This window comes from Erithacus rubecula (assembly GCF_903797595.1).
Source record: "Erithacus rubecula genome assembly, chromosome: 23".
Taxonomy (NCBI): Eukaryota; Metazoa; Chordata; class Aves; order Passeriformes; family Muscicapidae; genus Erithacus; species Erithacus rubecula.
The window spans coordinates 67,886-83,518 of record NC_136675.1 but is presented as its reverse complement, the minus strand read 5'-3'; the positions used below and the strand labels follow the sequence as shown (position 1 = coordinate 83,518).

The following is a 15,633-nucleotide window of genomic DNA, read 5'->3' as shown; positions in this document are numbered from 1 at the left end:
CTGTTCCTGGCTCCTGGCAGGACTGGGAGGGCAGGAGGGAACTGGGACTGCAGAGGGCATCACAGATGCAGGGAATCACAGATTGGTTTGGGTTGGGAGGGACCTTACAGGCCATCCCCAGGGGAGCAGGGGACAGCAGGTGAAGGAATGGCAAAGGCCGGCAGTGGGGAGGGAATGCTGCTGCCCAAGAACATGCTGCCTTTGTGGAGGGTGGGGAAAAAACAAAGAGGTTTTCAAGTTCAGCCATCCCCCAAACACATCTGTCTAAAGCCAGCCCTCTCATCAGGAACAGCAAGAGCAAAAGAAATCAGTCCCTGCAGCTCACTGGGACACCGTGGGCGCTGCCCTGTGTTTGACAAGCTCTTATTGACATCATTAAGTCCATATTTCTGTTTGGAGAGTATGGGCTCCTCCTCCAATAAAAAACAAAACCAAACAAAAAGGTAAATGTACAAAGGGATCTGGCTCATCCTGAGCTCTCTGGTGGGCACTGAAGACCTCAAAGCATTTCAGAGGGCAGTTCTCCTCTGCCACACACACAAGGAATCATCTGCAACAACTTCAGGTAGCACTCTGAATTTGTGCAATGCTTCTACTGTTTCTCAGAATTCCTTGTAAATATCAGCAGGTTCAGAGCCCAAATGATGCTTTTTGCAAAAACTGCAAGATGAAGTTGGCAGAGCTTGTTGAGATGCAGAGATGAAACCCAGATGAAAATTAGTCCCTTCAGGTTGCTCCCAGGTGTGACTGAGGGCACTGCTCAATGAGAGCCTATCAATCCACCCTGCTAGAACATTCATCACTAAAAAACTCCAGGTTTCTGAAATAATTTGGGGAAAATCTTGGCCATGAAGCCACTCCACCAAAGGTGGAGCTTTCCAGGTGACATCAGCACACCTTTCAGGGTGGGCAGCTGCATTCCTGTGCACAGAACTGTTTCCCAACCTGCTGAGAGAGGAGCACAGCTGAGCCTGGGGGGAATTCACTCCACAGCAAAGCCAAGATTTTGGCTGCAGCAGGAGGGTGAGGTGTGCTGAGTGAGGACCTGAATCAGAAGCCTCAGAGTGCTCAGAAAGTCCTCACAAGTAGGTACCTGTCAGTGGGGAAGTGGATCATTCTTCTTTGGTTCAGGTGCATACAGGGCATTTTGAGTAATATTTGTAGCCTGTACTGGCTTCCTCAGGCCTTACACAGCCCAAGGCAGCAGAGGAAGACTTGGAAAAAAGCAGTAATTCCAGAAAAGCAGTGTTGGGAAAGCAGGAGGTAGCAAAGCACTGGTAAAAGCACACAGTGTATATGATGTAAAATTATTGTTTAATTGATATACTGGAAGATATTCTAATGGCAGGAGGGAAAAGAAATAATGATCAGTTAATGTGGGAGTCCAGAGTATCTCCCTGGCTCTTCTGGGGATGCAAAGACCCCCCTGGCAGACCCCTCAGAGACCCTCGAGTGCTGTCCAGGAGCTGCAGGGGCTGGATTGGGCTCCTTGGGAGAATTTGCCAACGTTGAGAGAAGAGACACAGAAAATAATGATGAGTAGAGTGAAAATTAGAATATTAGAATGTAGTATATGTAGGTTTTTAGATTGTTTATATTAAGGGCCATGTGGTCAAGATGGAGGATCCTGGGTGTGGTGGGCTTCCTCCTTCTTCTTGGTCTCATCCATGCTGAAGTTGCACCCTGGGAACCACAGATTGGATGGGGAAAGAACTGGATATTGTAAAGAGGTTGCATGGCATTGGGGAAAATTTGTAAATATTGTATACGTAGTTTAGAGTATAAAGACGTTGGCACAGCCCTCCCAGGGGTTCTTCTGCAATGGTTGACCTGCAGAGCGGACCTGTGTCAGGCTGGCAGAAACATTTTTAAAGATAAATAAACAGCCCTAAAACAACACAAGGTCGTCTCAAGCTACTTTCTTGCCGGTGCCTCCGAGAGAAAACCAAACTTCTTACCACCTGCAAGCCCTCTGTGGGGAGGTCTCACGCCTGAAGAGACCCTCAGAGACGGAACACGTGACGACTTGAACTATTTGCAATTGCTGTTGAATGAAATTTTGAAAATCTTGGAGAATGCCCGAGGCAAGTTCCAACATTCCCTTTTTACTGACAGAACAATTAGTGTCAATGTGTCAAGAGCCCACTAATTTCCCATTATCCTTAAGGTCAGATCAGGCTTGATGGATACTGGAATCCTTGCTCCACGACCTTTAGGAGCTCTGGGTGATCCCACAGGATCACTGTCCATGGGAGGAAGGAGCATTTAGCTGTCAATGCTCTTCCCATGTGCAATGCCAGTGTCTCCTCCGGTGTGCTCTGTGCAGCCACACAGAAGAGCAGAGAGGGAAGGGAAGGGCCCAGGGCTGTGCCTTGTGTGCCTCCTTTGCCTGCCCCAGGCAGCATGAGGATTTCCTGCAGTGCTGTGAGCTCTTCTGTCCTGCCTTTCTTTGCAGATGGAACTGCTGGGGATGGTGATCTGGCTTTCCAACCCACATTCAGGGAATAGCCTCTGGGAGCTGGTGAGGGTAGGTCAAGGTCTTTCCCCCTGGGGGAGCTGCCAGCTCAGAGCCCAAAGCTCGGCCAGGGGGGCATCGCTGCAGGTGCCAGGACAGAGCCGTGCTCGTGTGTGCCCTGGCCCTGTGCAATCCCCTCACTGCTCCTGCAGCTCAGGGCTGCCCAGGCAGAGCAGCAGAGATAAGAGATGCTTCTGTGGCTTTTGGTATACAGATGTGTCTGCAGGAAATATTTTCCCCAGTCCTTTACTGGTTGGTACACACAAACCACACTGCCGTTGCAGGGGTGAGTAGTGTGTCCCTGCTGACCCCACAGGCTGAGAGCTGCTTCTGTGGGATCCACTCATGGGAAATGGAACTAAATTCTTTTAAGATCCTCTAAAACAGAAGAAGAAAACCACAGGAGAGGAGGAATCACGAGTCAAATGTCTTGAAAGACATTGTGAAGGAACTGCAGAGAGGCTATGGTGGGTACATTTCCCTCAGCCTTCTCCTGACACTCAGCAGCCGGGGGCTTTCTCTGCACATCTGAACACGCCGTGCCCGGCACAGCGGGAAGGGATCCATGGCAGCCTCGCTGCCCCGCTGCTGCTGTCACACCCTGCAGGGCTGTTTTTCAGCCTGGCCTGGCTGCAGCTTCTCCCCAGCCTCTGCAGGAAGGCCTTTGGCATCAGCTGACAGGGAGTCCAAAGTGCCCCAGGGGTTATGCACACCCTGAGATCCCCTGAAATTTCCTGGTCTTGATATAGATCAGAAGAGGTGGTGATTGGGACAAGAGTCCTGTCATAGCCTCAAGTTTCTGGGCCTTTTCTTGATCCTTATCCATGTCTATGACAAGTATTGCCTCCTGCCGAGGCCTCTTCTCTGATATGTAAAGGTTCCATCTCATGCAGCTGTACCACTTCCTTTCTCAAGGGATGGACAGAGAGGCTTTATGGAAGGCAGCATTTGCTGAAGGAAGGGAGCCAATGCCAGGCACAATCACAGGCACAGCAGGTAATTGCTGTGCCAGGCTCAGCCCTCTCCCTTGCACAGCCCAGCAGCAGCCAAAGCTGGAGGTGCCACAGCTTTGAGGCCTCTGAAGCTCGTTCCCAGCCCCTGGGAAAGGGGACTCGTGCACCAAGGGCCCTCCTGCTGCAGCTGCTCCCGGAGCTGCCCTGGGTGCCCAGAGGCCCAAGGCACAGGAGCAGCCCCGAGCAGGAGCCCTGCCATGAGTCCAGGGCCACAGCCAGCCCTGGCTCCCGAATGGGCAGGGGCTGCACTGGGTCCTGACAGGGCCTGACTGTGTCCCCTGGGGCTGGGGCAGCTGTCACGGGGCAGGGAGGCTCGGGGCTGGCAGTGGCTGCTCAGGGCTGGCTTGGGCCTGGGTCCCTGGAAGGAGCCACTGCCCAAGCAGCTGCGCTGCCCCCGGGCTCTCCTCCTGGCCTTCTGGGCTTTGTTGGGTGGCACAGCCTGTGCCAGGGGGGCCAAGGTGCCCCAGGCCCCAGCTCTGGGGGAACAGAGAACGTCCTGGCTGTATCCAGCGAGCTGCCAGCTCAGCAGTGGAACACAGCACGGGCTCAGACACTCCATTACTCCTACAGATGCAGCCAGCACCTCAACACATGTTCCCAATTTCCAGAAGGACATTGGAAAGGGTTTCTGTAAGGATACATGCTGCTGGCTAGAGTTCATTCCCGTCCTGCTTCATTTGGTGCCTGTCTTCATGCTGTGCTGTGTTGGAATCTGGTATTGCTGGAAGAGAAACCGGTGTGTGCTTTTTTGATTTCCTCCCTCAAACAGATTCATTTGCTGGTGGCTGTCGACAGGAAACATTGCCAGTGAGGCTGCTGTGGAGTTGTGCATGGTCAGTGGTTGTCCACATAACTCTGCTGAGGGTTCTGCTGCTGCCCAGTGCTTTCATTGGCCTCCCAATTGCTGGGCCTTGTCCCGAGGAGCCACTGGGGCTGAAGCCAGTGCTGGCTCCCACTGAGGCTGCATGGCCAAGAGCAGCCCCAGGAGCAGCGGGCAGAGGCAGAGCAAGGTGGGGAGGAGAAAGAGCGGGGACCAGATTGCCCTTGAAAGGCAGAGGTGCTCTGGGGCTGCTCCTGGCCAGGGACCCTGCCCAGAGCCATCCCCTGCTGGCTGGGGCCTTGAGGGGCAGCTGTCCAGCTGGGCCAAGCTGTGCCAGCAGCTCCAGCCGTGCTGGGGAGCCTTGTCAGCTCTGGGCCCTGCTGGGCACGAGGCTCCCTGTGTGCCAGGGGCAGCTGGGGCCTCAGACACTGCTCTCTCCACAGGTGCTCCTGTGCACATTCAGAAGAGCAACCCAAGAGCTCAGGCAATCAGAACCTGTCACATTCCAGTTCTTCACGTCTGTCCCCATCTGCCCTGGCTGCACTCCTCTCTTGAGCGTGTCCCAGCACCCACACCTCCAAAACAAGAACCCCTCTCCCCAACCCCCTGGTCCTGCTCCCTGGCCTGGACTGAACTTGGCCAGCCCCTGTCTGCAAGGGCAGACCTTGGCCATTGTTTTATATTGCAATAAAGACATTGAGTTGTCACAGCTGTGTCTGGGTGGTAACATCGGCACAGCCCACATGGCACCAGCACTGGCTGAGCTCCATGTCCAGGAGCAGCCATGGATGCCCTCGGTGCGGGCAGGCACGAGCCAGGCAGGGGCTGCTGTGACAAGTGGCGAGGCCTCAAGGGGCAGGGGGAGCCCGTGCTGAGCATCCCTGGGCTCAGGGCACATCCTCTTCAGTTGGCATCATTTGGACCTGCAACTCATGGGGCACACGGGCAAATTTTGGGGTCTCTGCTAAGGTGTGCATGGATCCATCCTGAAGTGCAGCAGGGTTAAACATGAGAGGGGTTTTACTCTTCTCAGTATAGTAAAGGGACACTCTTGGTGGAGGTTTTACAAAGTTGGGACAAAAGCTTTGCAAACCCTTGGGCCAGGCCTGTGGGCACAGGGGGCGCTTGGAGCCCATCCCTTGGGGCCAGGCCGGGCTGGGCCAGGTGAGGGCCTCAGCAGGGAATGGCTGCAAACCTGGGCTCTGGTGAGGCTGTGGTGGTGGCCAAACACACATTTACAGCCACGGCTATTGGCCCTGCCCCTTTGCTGCAGCCAAACACACATTTACACCCACAGCCATTGGCCCTGGCCCTGTGCTGCAGCCAAACACACATTGACAGCCATGGCTCTTTCCTGGGACACAGGAGGCACCCGGGCTGTATCTGAGGCCCTGGTTTCTCACAATGAATGGAGACCAACTCTGTTCATTCGGGGGGGCCAGCTTAGATCTCTCTGTGAAGCTGCTGGAGAAGTGTTGAGGGGGCAGAGAGGTCCAACCCTTCTCAGTGGGAAGCATGGCTGATAAAATGGGTTTTTTTTAATTCTTTGCCCTCTAAATGTGTGTCCTGGTAAAGGGTTATGTTTGCTGGCTTTCAGTGGAGCCCTTTCTTTTGGTGCTGATTGATTGCTGCAATGCAGCCAGGGTTGGAGGAGGATCTCTGGCTGCTTGGGCCATGGTTGTGGGACACCTTGGCTTCATCCTTCTTCTGGCTTTGATTTGCAGTGGTGCTTGTGCAGGCATTTTACAGTAACTGGCTTCAGTTTGTTCATCTTGTCACCAAAAAATGGGAATAAACCTCTTTTAAGAGCACTGCACTGTTAAGAGGTAGGCATTACTTTCTTGAAGTGCTGGATGCACAGGCCAGCAGGATCACAGGGCCTTCTTGGTGGGGTATTCAGGCACCCTGGTGGCCATTGAAGAAGGAAGCTGATTCTTCTGGCAAAAAGATTGTTTTCCATGCGTGGAAAACAATCACCTCTCACTTCCTCTTCCCCTTCTGTACAAAGTTATAGAGGCAAGTGCATTCATATGTCTCTGTCTTGTTAATCTAGTTTTCTATCTATCTCTCTTACAAAACTATGAAATATTTCTATGCATGTATTTCTTTTTTTTTTGCAAATTATGACACATTTATAGAGAGCTGGAAAATAATACCATCCATTTTTGATCTAGCAATGCTTGGGTTGAGGAGCAGATATGAACTGTGATTTCTTTCTTGTTAGATATGTGCTGGCTTGTTTAGATTGACTTTGAACTGAAATCCTGCAAAGCTGGAAAATGACTGTTTGACGTGCTTGTGATATCCTTCAAAGTCCTTTTGAAATTTTTGGGTTTTTTTCTATGATGGTTGGTAAATACTTTCTTCCTTAAGCTATGTGCTGGCAATATTGGAGCTAGAAAATAACATAATTGTGCATATTTGTGATACTTTAGAGTTTTCTTGTGAATTTTTTTGGTAATATCTCCTGTCTAAAACCCTGTCAAAACCAAACCAGCAGGTCAGCTACTGAGCACAACTTACTGCATAGCTTCAGCTCATGTTTCTACAGTGGAAGTGGCTTTTTGTTCTTCTGCACGTGTATCAAACTGGAATTTTGTTATGAAACTTTACTTTGGAAATTTTGCCCTGTGTTTATTTTCACCCAGAAGTATCTGAGATTCAGTGGAATATTTACAAGCCATAAATAACAGATTTGTTCTCGTTACTAGAATCTCTCATATTTGACAACGTTTCTGCTGCACAAGAACCTGGTGCTTGCAGAACTCTTGCCCCATGCACTTCTCCAGTGCTTCTTGCAGAGAAGTGCTTTGGGAAGCAGTCTGGATGAGTGCCATGTTCACCTGTGGTGTATGGAGCCCAGAGGACAGGGAATTGTCTTTGCAGTGGGCACTGGCTGTTCTTCCAACACCTGCATATTTTATTCTGCTGGAGTCCTTGTGAGAAAGGTTGTTCTTTGCCACTGGCATTTTTTTATCTCAAACCACCAAAAACCTTTCCATCTCACAGTTTCTGATGCTGGTTTTTCCTTTTCAGTCTGTTGTTGGCCCCAGGAAGATGCTGCTTAGATTCTGCAGTCCCCATGCATTGGTACCAAGCTGAAAGTTCTCTGGTGCTCCACAGCAGCCCAGTTACCCACAGGTGAGCCCAGAGCAGCTCCAAAAGCTCCAAGGCATTCTGAGAGATGAATTTCTGCCCCTCAGGAAAGCAGAGCCAGTTCTGAAGGTAAAGGGTCTCACCCTGCAGCCACCTTTGCACAGCAGCAGCTGTCCCATGCTTTGTGGAAGGCACATAACATGGGGCACTCTTCATTCAGCACAACACTTTTGGAAGTATAAATATTTGTTGAAATTAGTGTTGTTAGCACTGGCTTAGTCAATCTTAGTCAAACCTCTCTAAAAATCAGCCTGCGCACAAAATAATTTTCCATTTCACTTGGGGTTTTTTGGGCTTTCCTTTGATCCTCAGAGATAATGGAGAAAGGGGTAGATTTTCTGTTCAACTTGCCTGTCAGTGTGCAGAGAGCAAGGAAAGAAGAAGAGTTTTTCACCAGCTGGTTTAGGAGCTCTAAAAGCAATTGTGATGTCCCTAATGAGGGGGTGGGGGCACTGCTAACAGCCTGGATTGTCCCCACCTGTCCCCTCTTCACCACAGTGCTGTGTAGATCCAGAGCCTTGTACCTCGACATGATGGTGCAAAAATGCCCCCAACATCCCTCCGTTTGCAAAAAGAAAGGCTTTGTGCCCATTAATATGAAAAGCTGTATGGGTGGCCTGCAACTAATGTTCTTCTGTTGGCTGGACCCCAGTGAGTGTTCACATCAAAATTACTGACCCAGCCCCGAGCTGCTCTTAAGACTGATTTGATCAAAGGGACTGAAGCTCTGGTGACTACAAATCCTCTAGGAAAACAAACACAGCAACTATGAGAATGTTGGTGACAAAAGCAGAGTTGAACCTTTGAGGCCACCTCAATGCCACCTCCCCTCACCCTTTCCTTTTAATTTATTTAATGTTTTGAGTGCCAGTCCTTGCATGAAATGGGCTCTCAGCAACGAGCTGCTGGGGTTCCTCGGCGTGTCCCTTTCTGCTCCCAGTGCTCCTGCTCTGCTTTGGCTGGGAAAGCTGTCCATCGTGCACTCTGTGTCTGTTTCCTGTCATTGCAATGCACAGCCCTTTCCTGCAGCTTGGCATAGAAACACTCAGAGTATTTTGTTGGATAACTTACATCTTGCACTGCATGACATTAAGTGGTGTTAATCAGACTCTGTCGCATCACGAGTTCCTGGAACACATTTTCAAACCTTCCAGCTGTAGCCCAGGGGAAGCTGTTTGTGTCTTGCATCACAAAATTGGCAGGTTTTTTGCCAAGACAGCCCTTTCAAAAGGACTTGTTGCATGCATTAACATCTAAGGGGTTGCTTTCAAAGACAGACAAAAAACCCATGAACAAACAGCAACCAACTGTAGCACATATTAAAAACAAGTACTTTCTTTTCAGCTCTTAATATTTTCTAAGCTGGTCTCCTCTTGCACTGCAGTATTTCCTTTGGACAGAAAAACCCCCTTGCCCGATGATGTGACTTAACAAGGCGAACAGAACTTACACACAATGGATATATTAAAGCTAAAGATGCAGAGTCCCATTTCGCAATCATCACAATTGATTTTCTGTTTCTTTTTTTTTTCAGAAGGGTGATTTGGTGGCGCGTGTTTATTTTATCCAGTTTCTTGTTATAACAGTTTGTTCCTGTGCACCCCTGTGTTTTCCCAGGTCGCTTTGTCCCCAGGTTGTATCCGCCCCTGAAACTTCCCGGTTGGCATTGCCCGCCCCTTGTCCCAGTTGCTGCCTCTCCATCATTGTAACCCCGCCCCTTGTTCCAGCAGCTTCCTTGTCAGTCCCACCCTGAGCCAATCCCTTGTTGCTCCACCCCCTTGGAAATCCCCTGTTCCTCAACGCCCCATTGGCCCATGTGACCCTTTCTCCTCCCCTTGCTGCCCTCATTGATTCAGCTCTGTGAGACCCTGCCCTCCGCTCCGCCCTAAGGATCTCTCAGTGCTGAAGTGTTTGTGCGCACGCCCTGCTTTGCCCCTGTGTTTCATGCTGCGCATAGAAATGCTGTTTGTTACTGAAGCCTCCAGTCCTAAGAAATGTCTTGGGATCTCAGCTTCCGAGAGCCTCCCTCTCCTCTTTACCTGAGCCCAGATGCCGAGCACGGCGTGGAGCAATTGGCTCTAAGGTTCTGCCTCCAGGAAATGCTGCTCTGGGGCAGTTCCCCACTCCTGGTGCTGTGCCGGTGTGTCTCCAGCGTGCTAGCCCAGGCTGCAGTGAGCCGTGCCAGGGTGAGACTTGTATCTCGCATGCCCTGGCTAGTTTGGTGCCATCACCACTGATTACCTGTCATTTGTAGTTACCTGTCCTTTCTGTAGTTTCTCTGCCCATTTGTTAATGTTTGATCGCTCCCTCCTTCACCTGATTTTATATTTTTCTGGATTTTTGGGGTCCTTTGCATTAGTTTTGATTTTTCCTTGGTGGTTTGTTTTGTTTACCTGTTTCGTTGGGTCACATTTTTGACTTTGTTATTTGATTGAGGCAGGAATCAGCTTTGTATTGTAAGATTTCAAAGCCAGGTGTTGCACGTAAAGATTTTTTTTTCTTTTTCAAGTCACCTCAGACGCAGCTCTGCAAACCCCTGTGACTTTGTGGACTGTGTGCTCTCAGACAGCAGTTTGTGCATGAACAGGAAGCTTGTAGTTCCTATCTCCATTACATGCAACAAAATTTAAAGTGCTTGGAATGGAACCAATTCTAACATTTATTTTGCCTTATTTTTGCTGCCATGCAATAAAATTGTGTCAGATTCATCAATGAACTGGGTTCTTCTAGGCTGGGGTGTGCAAGGATGATCCCTTAGCCCATGTGTGGACCTGGTGTGCACCAGGCCAGACACATGACTGTCATCCATAGCCAGCCTCTGTCTGCAAAGAGAGCAGGGAGCTGCAGCTCTGAGGACCTCAGGGGTTAGTGAGCAAACAGACCAAATCCCTAATTTCTATCAGTTACTTTACCAGGAGTATTTGTAGCTGATCTGTTTTTATATTCGTGCCCAGATCTGGAAAATAAGAACCCTGGCAGTTTGAGAGAAGTGAGAGAAGTGAAGAGACTCTTTCCAACAGGTTTCAGCTCTGCTCCTTGTTTGAATTAAAAGCAAGGCCAAACACTTCTGTTGGTCACATCAAACCAACATAGGTTTGATCAGTGTGTGAAGGAGAGAAGAGTGTAAAAATAATTTCATTTTATAGTACTTACAATTTCCTAATTCAGCCATGGGATATTTATGCCAGAATTCACTGTATCAAGTAACTGGGAAAATTATTGGAAGAGAAGTATTTTTAAAACAAATTTTAAAAAAGGGGAATGACGTTCATAAACACAACCTTCTGCTAAAAATATAGTACTTTAAATGTGTCAAAGCCCTTTGATGATGGAGCCCTGCACCCCAGTCACGTGCAGTGCAGCCTCAGCTGTCCCTTTGAGCCCAGAACTGCCAAAGGTGACTCCAAGACTGATTGGCAATCAATCCAGAACAGGGCTCACACACAGAGCAAAGTCTCAAGGCCAAAGCCAAACCTTCATGAGCTTGGCTTTGTTTAACACTAAATGGAGGAAAATTTGCTCATCCTGTAACATCACTCGCATGGGGAGCGGAGGTGCCCTGATTGTAAATGTTTTCCTTCATCAAAGTGCAAGTGCTTAGTAACATTTTTGTACTGCCTGCTGACACTGCTGGTCAGGCTGTGTCCTTGGAAATGGTCTTGATTGCTCCACTCTTTTCCACGATATCTCTTTTGAAGGGATCCATGCCCAGATATTCTACAGTGTCAAAGAGAATCAGTGAATCACAGATTATGCTGAATACGAATGGCCCCACAGTGCTCATCAAGTCCAGCTCCTGGCTCTGCACCCAGCACTCCTGATACCCTCCGGAGTCACCCCATGTGCTTGAGAGTATTGTCCAAATGCATCTGGAGTTCTGTCAAATGCGGTGCTGCCTTGGGATGCCTGTAGCAGTGCCCAGCTGTCCTCTGGATAAAAACCTTTCTCTAATATCCAGCCTAAATCTCCCCTGACACAACTTCAGACCATTCCCTATCAGTGGGGACAAGGGAAAGAGATCAATTCCTGCCTCTCCTCTTCCCATCATGAGGAAGTCGCAGACGCCGATGAGGTCTCTCATCAGTCTCCACCGGGCAAAAGAGACAAAGAGTTCTCTGCTGCTCTTCACACAGCTTCCCCTTAGGCCCTTCACCATCTTCACTGCCCTCTCTTGAACAATTTTACACTGCAGTGCCCAAAACTGGAGACAATATTTGAGGTGAGGCCACCCCAGAGCAGAGCAGAGAGTGGCAATCCCTCCCTGGCCTGACTGGCCATGCTGGGCCTGGTGCCCCTCAGGATGGAGATGTGTCCCCTGGCTGCCAGGGCACTGCTGACTATATGCAATTTCCATCCACCATGATTCCCAGGTTCCTTTGCACAGTGCTGCTCTCTAGCATCTCATTCTCCAGCCTGCTCATACATCCATGGCTGCCCCATCTCAGGTGCACAATCTGGAATTTTCCCTTGTTGAACTTCACAGGGTGGTTGATTGTCCAGCCCTCCACTTTGTCCAGGTCCTGCCCTGAGCCCAGGGATGCTCAGCATGGACTCCCCCTGCCCCTTGAGGCCTCACCGCTGGTCACAGCAGCCCCTGCCTGGCTCCTGCCTGCCTGCACCGAGGGCATCCATGGCTGCTCCTGGCCATGGAGCTCAGCCAGTGCTGGTGCCACGTGGGCTGTGCTGGTGCCACCACCCAGACACTGGGGTGACAGCTCCATTTCTTTATTGGCACAGAAGGGCTGGGCCAGGGCCTGCCCTGGCAGGAGGGACCCACCTTCAGTCCGGGCAGAGACAAGGCCAGTGCCTTCAGGAGGAGAGGGTTTTGTTTTGGTGGTGGCAGCATGTGCGCAGCAACAAGGTGGCAACACAGCTGTGACAGGGACATCAGGCATGGGCATGGAGATGTGAAATGACAGGTGCAGGTGTCCCTGAGGTGTTTGGTAGGACCTCTGAGGGGAGAGAGATATGGAGACAGGCCATGGCACAGTGGCACAGTGAACAGTGTCAATGCTGCACCCATCATGCACAGCTTGTGCGCATTCTGTGGCCTGAGAATCCTTGGGATTCATCAAAGTGGATTCAGAGAATGTGTTCCTATTTCACTGTGCATATTTCTGTCATCAGCAGGGAGTGTGAGCCCGTGCTGTGTTCCACTGCAGAGCTGACAGCTGGCTGGATACAGCCAGGACGTTCTCTGTTCCCCCAGAGCTGGGGCACCTTGGCCCCCCTGGCACAGGCTGTGCCACCCAACAAAGCCCAGAAGGCCGGGAGGAGAGCCCGGGGGCAGCGCAGCTGCTTGGGCAGTGGCTCCTTCCAGGGACCCGGGCCCAAGCCAGCCCTGAGCAGCCACTGCCAGCCCCGAACCTCCCTGCCCCGTGACAGCTGCCCCAGCCCCAGGGGACACAGTCAGGCCCTGTCAGGACACCCTGGAGCTCTGCTCTACTCCTCTGCCCTTTCCTCACCCTGGGCACCCCTTGCAGCCCCTCCCAGGTCTCCCAGAGAGGGGCCCCAGCAGGACTGCTCAGTACCCGAGTGCCCTGAGCCTGCTCAGGATAATTCCTCTTTTTTACTTCTTTGTCAAAGATAGTTCTTTGGTTAATGAAGTTAAACCAGAAGGAGTGCAAAGCTTTAGAAAATCAAAAGACACATTTTTTATTGCCCCAGACTTAGCTCTCCCAGATGCAGAAAAGGAATTTCAACTATTTCAATATAACCTCCTCTTTGAAGGGCCCTGAAGAGGTGGGAGGAGGGAGGAAGAAGCTCATGACTGTATTCAGATGTCATTGATGGGTCTTCAAGGGTGGTAGAAGGGAAAGGATTTACAGGATACTCTGCCAAGAATGGGAAGCAATTAAAGGAATGGGAAAGGTTACACCTCACCTGTGGCCTGTCACAGGCTCAGGAAGAATCTTAAAGGATTTTTCCTATCTGGCATTCCCAACCCCGGCCAGGATTTTTCCCAGTCCAGAGGCACTTTCTTTAACATAAACATGAGAAAAAGAATTTTAACAAAGGTAAACACCCGCTGGATCAGTGAGAAGCCTCGGAAAAGAGGTGTCTCCTTCTCTGACAATGGTCTGTCAGTATTTTGGTTTTCATAAAGTGCCTTATTTAAGGAAATGGCTCCTCTCAGTAAATTGCTGTTCTTTGCTCTCTTCTGCAAGAGAGTGCCATGTTACTGTGTCCATTCGCTGCTCTGTAACCCCATATACAGTAACACCCACCTGGTCAGCTCAGCGGAGCTCAATGCGCTTGTGAGAGCCTGTGAATTACACCGGGACTAGACAGTGAATGTTTTACTGATTCCAAATATGCATATGAGGTGATACATGCATTTGGGAAGCTATGGGAAGATAGAAGTTTATTCACCTGCAGGGGAGACACCTTAGCTGACAAGAACTTAATCTCTTGCCCATTGGAAGTGGTGAATTTACCAAAAAAGGCGGCAATAATCCACATTAAGGGGCACCAGACAGGTGCTCACAGGAGGCAACAGGAAACTGACCGGCGGATGAAGAAGCTCGGAAAGCTCCACTGTTGCCAGAAAACTCTAAGATCCTCCCTTTCCTCCCAGTAACTGCACTGCTGCCAGAGAAACTGTCTTTTCCACCAGAGGAACTTGAGGTAATTAAAAAGAGCGAGGCAGAGGAAAGAGGAAATAATTGGTTTGCAAGGGATAAAGAGGAAATAATTGGTTGACAAGGGATGGGAGGCAGTGGATACCAAAAGCTCTGGCCTTGCAATTGCTAAAACACCTTCATGAAGGGAGTCATTGGGGCTCCCCAGGATTGGCAGGAGCCTTCCTCAAAATGTATGCTGCTGTGGGTCTTTTTACTCTGGCAAAGCAAGCTATTGAGGTTTGGTTGATTTGTGCTCAAACCAGTAACAGAGTTACAAAGGAACTTGCCAGGGGAGGAAGGCCTTGGGCTCTACATCCCTTCCAGAGATGCCACGTGAATTTTACTGAAATGCCCAGAATGGCAAGATTTAAATATTTTCAGGTACTAATATGTCAATTAACAGGGTGGCAAGAAGCATTTTCAGCAACTACAGGATCAGTTGTTAAAGTGTTTTGGAAATAAATTCTAAGATTGTGGAAGCAATAGCCTCAGGCTTACATTCCAGCAGCAACTCATTTGCCTTAATATCATCCCTTAAGAGTCACTTTACAAAACAACACTACACAGAGGCAAAAAAAGGCCATGCTTTGGTTTGCAAATGGTTTTCAATGAAGAGATGATAATATCCTAATTCTATGAAGGAATGAAAGCTTGCAAGGAATGCAAGTCCACTCAGTGTTACACAATCAGCCCAAATGAGTAGATTACAAAATGGCTAATCCTCCTCCTCCTGGTACAGATATCTAAGTGGATCATAAAGTACAGCTCTCCCCTCTTCTTCCCTGAGGGAGAATCACAACCACTAACAGGAAAAATGACAGCTATTCCTTCTGCCCTCCATAACCAAAGCTGTGCCAAACTACAGATGCTGCCTTCAAGCTGACTCCAGTTCCAGCCTAGACCTCTCACCTTCCAGACAACTCCTTCCCCAAGATGCCCACCAACACCAACCCCCTAAACAGCCACACAGAAGCCCTCAACAGCCCGCCAGGACCCCCAGGTGTCCCCATCCCTCCGCAGAGCTTTCCCAGCCTCCAGCAGAGCCCCTGGTTCCCTGCAGGTGCCCTGGGATGGCACTCAGGAGGATCTGCTCCAAGGCCTTTCCTGGTAGCAAGCTCAGGCTGCCAGGCCTATGGTTCCTGGATCATCCTTCCCACCAACCCTTCCTGTGCACGCTTGTCACATTTGCACAGTCCCACTCAGCTTGGAATTCTGCACTTGACCAGGACTGCTGGGAAAGGATCAAGAGTGGCCTGGCAAGCTCTTTCTCCAGCTGCCTCTTTACTCTTGGGGGAGGCAGGACATTCCACAGGAAAGCAACTGGTGCCACAAAGAGTGGGCAGCATCAGGCAGCTCTGGGGAGAACCCTCAGAACTGCTGTATCCTGAGGGAAAACTATTGGCCGTGACCTCAAAGCACCTGGAAATGCTTCAAATCAGCTGCCTCAGTTTCCAGGACCTCTCTTGGCCAGCATCCTGATGTGTGTGCAGGCACTCCTGCGAGGCA

General features: G+C 50.2%; 1 protein-coding gene and 1 long non-coding RNA gene across 2 annotated transcripts in view; one reads left to right on the top strand and one right to left on the bottom strand.

The window, feature by feature from the left end:
* Window positions 1–15,633, bottom strand: part of LOC306811803 (osteopontin-like) — a 130,776-nt gene that overhangs the window by 93,510 nt on the left and 21,633 nt on the right. The window lies entirely within an intron of this gene.
* LOC306811823 lies at window positions 3,296–5,036 on the top strand. The gene is made up of 3 exons (XR_013776749.1): window positions 3,296–3,511; window positions 4,105–4,264; window positions 4,792–5,036. It is a non-coding gene; the product is annotated as an uncharacterized lncRNA (long non-coding RNA).